Consider the following 5,806-nt stretch of genomic DNA (forward strand, 5'->3'; position numbering starts at 1 on the left):
GTTAACTCCTAGGCAAGCTTATAACTCCTATTTAATTTTTTAATAACTTTCATTTTAATTTTTGTAACTCTTATTATTATTATTTATTTATTACTTTCTTATTATTTAATAATTATTATTAATTTATTAATCAAATCTATTTATTCAAGACTTAATTAATACAAAATTCACCATAGACCTCCAAGATAAAATATGAAAACCCATCATAGAACAATTCACACAAAATCAAACTAAATGGTGAAAAATTGTGAAATATGTCATCCGACACATTCGGTGGGTAAAATATCCAAATACTTGTCCTACCTCACTAGGACAATTGGTTTAAGGGTTTGGGATTTGGACTGGAGAATTTATCTCCCTTCTCTTATCATTGAGATAATATAATAGGGTACACTCATCCTAGTAATTCAGAGAAGTCGATGCTCAGTACCTGCAACCTGCATAAAAACCATGCATGTACATACAATATATATAATACTAAGCTAAACAAGCAATGGCAGGAAGTGGTGCATCATGTAGATCCTGACTAGGAGGTGACTACGACTCCCTTCCTTAACGATATCAGAAACACCATACAATAAGAACAAACACGCACACCATACACAAGAAAGTATGAGGTAAGTATCCATAACAAACACATGAGATAATAAACCATCTAACTAATCATCATCATAACTGAAAGAAATATAATGATCATCATGCATACATGAAATGTAAAGTCTAAATGATCTCATCATATATCCATTGAATCCATAACATAATGTCTGATAGTCTCAAAAAAATACTTCTAATCCATCAACATAAAACTAGTCTAACATAGTCTAATAATAATAGAAAAAATGTCCAGAAAAGATGTGAACGAGGGCAGGCACTATATCCACCCTCCCTTGGATTAGGCTTACTCTTGGAAGCCTACAAATAGGTAGGGATATAACTCCCGTAATCTAGCTGCATCCTCCCAAGTAGCTAAAGAATCATCAGTAGGGTCCCATTGGACCCTTACTTGCTCGATGGTTCAACCCCTGAGGGTCAACTCTTGTTGCTCCAGAATATGAACCAGCTCCAAAGCCAATTGCCCGTCCTCTACTTGCAACACATTCCAATCAAGAACATGTACAATATCAAGAATATACTACCTAAGTACTGAACATGGAAAACATCATGAATGTGAGCTAGGCTGGGCAGTAGAGAAAGGTGGTAAGCAACCGGGCCAATCCTCTCTAGAATCTTGAATAGTCCCACAAAGCAAGGTGCTAGCTTAGAACCCTTTCAGTATCAGATCAGACTCTTTCACAGAAGCACTCTCAAGAAAACCTTATGTCCCACAACAAACTGCTTATCTATCCTATGTGCATCAGCATACTTTTTCTACCTATCATGTGTTGTAGTCAAGTTCTCACGGATACGCACTACTTTTTGCTCCATATCATGAAGCATCTTAGGACCCAATAGGATGCGATCCTCAAGATTATCCCAACTCAAGGGTGTACAACAAGGATGTTCATATAATGCCTAGAATTGTGCCATGCCAATAGAACTAGGATACCCGTTGTTGTAAGAAAACTCCACTAGGTAGAGATAGTCCTCCCAATGTGTTTGCCTAGCCATCACATACATCTGTAACATTTCCTCCAAAACCTTATTCACCCTCTCTGTCTTACCATCTGTCTCCGGATGATATGCTGAACTAAAATTTAATTGCGCTCCAAGATCATGCTACAATGATGTCCAAAATATCGATGTAACAATAGGATCCCTGTCAGAAATGATCTTTTGGGGAATACTATGTAATCTCACAATGTGTCACATGTAGATATTAGCTACAAAAGCTTCTATGTAGGAAGACCTGATCATTGAAAAATGTGCCACCTTAGTCAACTGATCAATGGTGACCATGATAGCATCATGACGATGAACAATCATAGGTAATCCTACAATGAAATCCATGGAGATGATATCCCACTTCCAAGAAGGAATGAGATTCAGCTACAAAATTCCAACTGGGTGCTGGTGCTCTACCTTCACTCTCTGTCACTCAAGACACCTAGCCACAAAATCAGCAATGTCTAGATTCATCCCAGACCAAAAGAACAAACGTCTCAAATCAACATGCATCTTCTTGACACCTGGATGTACTGAGTAAGGTGTACGATGGGCCTCTGCTAGAATCAAGGTGTGAAGCTCATCTAGTAATGGCACATAAATCCTCCTCAAATGTCTCAAAAGACCATCTAACTCTCAGACGTAGCTTGCAAACTTAGCTTCCAAAGGTCTTCCTGAATCTATTTCTCTGCACAGTTCCTAATACCAAGAATCTGTAGGAAGTGCTTGAAGAATCTAACTCCTCAAATCCACACTAAGAGTCATAGATGATATCACATGTCTCCTACGACTCAAAGCATCTGCCACCACATTTTCCTTTCCCTGAATGTACTTTACCTCAAAATCATACTCACATAGAAATTCAATCAATCGTCTCTAGCGAGCATTCAAATCAGGCTGAGTGAAAATGTACTGAAGACTACGATGATCACTATGTAGCTCAAATCTGTGCCCCAACAAGAAATTTCTCCACCTTGTTAAAGCATGAACTACTGTTGCTAACTCAAGATCATGTGTAGGAAAATTTAGCTCATGATCCTTGAGCTTGCGTGATTCATACGCAATCACCCATCCATTCTACATCAGAACTGCCCCAATCCCTTCAAAAGAAGCATTTGTACACACCATGAAATCACCTTCTAGATCAGGTACTACTAAGATCAGTGCACTAGTCAAAAGCTCCTTCAGCTTCTGAAATTCTTCCTCACATTTCTCGGTCCAAATAAACTTCTTTCCTTTCCTTTAAAGAGAAGTGATAGGATGTTCTATCCTAGAGAAGTTTTGGACAAATCTACGATAATAACTAGCTAGGCCCATGAAACTACGAATCTCTAACACATTAGTTGGTGTAGGCTAATCTATTATCACCTAAATCTTTGCAAGATCCACTGAAATACCATCACCTAAAATGATATGCCCTAAATACTGAATCTCTGATTTGAAGAATTTGCACTTAGTTGCATTGGCATAAATCTGATTGTCTCTTAAACACTACAAAACAAATCATAAGTGTTTCTCATGCTCCTTTTGAGTCTTAGAATATATCAATATGTCATCAAGAAACACCAATACAAACCTGTCCAAATAAGATCAGAACACTCCATTCATCAAACTCATGAAAACTGATGGAGTGTTAGTCAACCCAAAAGTTACCATTGTAAACTCATAATGCCCATAGCGAGTTTGAAAAGCAATCTTGTGAATATCGGCTTCCTTAATGCGAAGCTGGTGGTATCTTGACTTAAGGTCAATCTTGGAGAATACTGTAGCTCCCTTGATCTGATCAAATAAGTCATCAATCCTTGGTAGAGGATACTTATTCCTAATAGTCACCTTATTTGACTATCTATAATCAATACATAGTTGCAAAGAATCATCTTTCTTCTTCACAAAGAGCACTGGAGCTCCCCATGGTGATACACTAGGTCAAATGCTCCCTTTGGCCAGAAGTTCCTCTAGCTAAAGATGTAACTCACCCAATTCCTAAGTAGTCATACGATAAGGAGCTTTAGAGATAGGCTCCACTCCAGGAATCAGATCAATACTAAAATCGATGTCCCTCTTTGGAGGCATGCTTGGAATCTCACTTGGAAAAACATCTACGTACTCCTGTAAAATTGGGTGATCTAAAGTCTTCCTCATAGGATCTTCCTCATCAAGATCATTTACCATAACAGCAAATATCTAACATCCCTTACAAAAAATCTGCTTCAATTGCATAGCAGAAATCATCCGCAAAGATATAGGCCTTGGTATCCCAACTATCTTCACATCATTCCCTTGGTCATCTTGGCACATTATAATCTTCTTCCTGCAATATATACTAGCTCAATGAGATCCAAGCAAGTCCATGCCTAAAACCACATCATAGTAACCAAGGGGTATGACTTGAAGATCCACTGCAGTATCAAAGCTTCCTAAACTAAGCCCACACTTATGAACTACAGAATTTGTGGAGACCTTAATGCCCGAGGCTAGTTCCACTTGTGAACCATGATCTTGCTTCACCACATCCAGCTTACACTTAGAAACTATAGATGGTGAAATAAATGAATCTGTAGCTCCTAAATCAAACAATACTAAAAGAGATATACCTCGAACAGTACCTGTGGTCTCAACCACTATTCCTTGATGATCTACCTAACAGTGATCTACTGCTGCAAACACTCTATGAGCTCTACCTGCATCACCAACTGTAGGCTCTAAAGCTGTAGGCCTAGGTCTTGAAAACTGAGGTGCTTGCGGTGGACACTGAGCTACATAATGTTTAATCTGACCACATGAAAAACATTCTATATTTCTACCAGATCCTTTACCCATAGGTGGTACATTCGATTGCTAATGGTTGTTCTTGCTAACAAAAGACTGACTACTCTAAGCTGGTTGATTGGGCTGATTTTGTTTATTGTGCTGAGCATTGCAGTCGTTCTTGGAGTTAGAACCTTTGCCACCACCTTGAGCCTGAGAATTTGATCCCTTCTGCTGCTGCGTCTAGTAAGATTGCTACTGATACTATTTCCCCTTAGAAAAAGAAGGCTTTCTATTGCCACCTGAATTGTAGTTGCCTTTAGATCCTGATGATGTTGGTGCTCCTACAAAACTTCCTTGACCAAGGTTGACACTTTTCTCAACAAGGATAGCTTGATGTACTACATCCTTGAGGGTTTTTGGCTAAAATACCTTAACAACCCCAATTATACGGTTGTTCAAACCCCTAATAAAGTGTTGTGTCAACTGAGCTGAATTTTCACTAAATCCTAAAAAAGACATGAGCTCATAAAACTTATGCTCATACTCAGTCACTAACATAGTATACTATCTGAGATTATGAAACTCATCTACCCTTTGCTGCTTCCATTCCTCTAGTAGGAATCGTTCGTGGAAACTCTCTAAGAATAGTTCCCATGTGACACTGCTCATATCGATTCCTAGCTTCTTTTTCTCAATTGTCCACCAAGTGGCCCCAAAATTCTCCAAATTGGTGATCACAGATCTTGCCTTAACATTGCTATCGAAATCCTGCATGGCAAAAATCCTGTCGAGGGAAATAAGCCATTTTTCGGCCACATAACCAGAAGCTTGCCCATTAAAAGGCTTGACCTTTGATCTTGAAAGATCTTTCATCTGAATGGACACAATGGATGATCCTTTCAAGGACTCCTAGATTTGGGTCTATACTCTTGTTCTGTCTGATGTGCTTTGGACCGATCTTGAATAGGAGGTAGGCATTCAATAATAGTCTACATCATCTGTCTCAAATCAACCTCTTCAGACTCAACTTGGTCCTCTCTATGGCTCTCTTCCTGCTGCCTACTAGTCTGCTCTCCTCTGCTCTCATCATGAGTAGATCCCTCATGGGTAGACTCATGGACACTGATAGCTCTGTCATGACCATGACCTCTACCATGGCCTCTAACAGAAGACCTAGTCCAAGATGCCATCCTACAATAATACAAAGTACTATTACAATCAGAAGACACGTGTTTGCAATAGACTAAGTTCAATTTCAGTTTTGTCTATCTTTAGGTTTAAGTAAAATTTTTAGTTTAGAAAACTAAGTGTTAAAGTACAAAAAATATACAAGTAACAGCTCAAGTTCTGTTTCAGTTCACCTAGTTTTCAAGTTTGAAAAGATACACCTATCAGTTCAAGTTCTAGTTGTTCCAAAATGCCCAGAGCTCCCAATGTAGAAACTCGATCTCTG

This window comes from Cupressus sempervirens, chromosome 9, assembly GCF_028749045.1.
Source record: "Cupressus sempervirens isolate cs-2001-9-10 chromosome 9, ASM2874904v1, whole genome shotgun sequence".
Classification (NCBI taxonomy): Eukaryota; Viridiplantae; Streptophyta; class Pinopsida; order Cupressales; family Cupressaceae; genus Cupressus; species Cupressus sempervirens.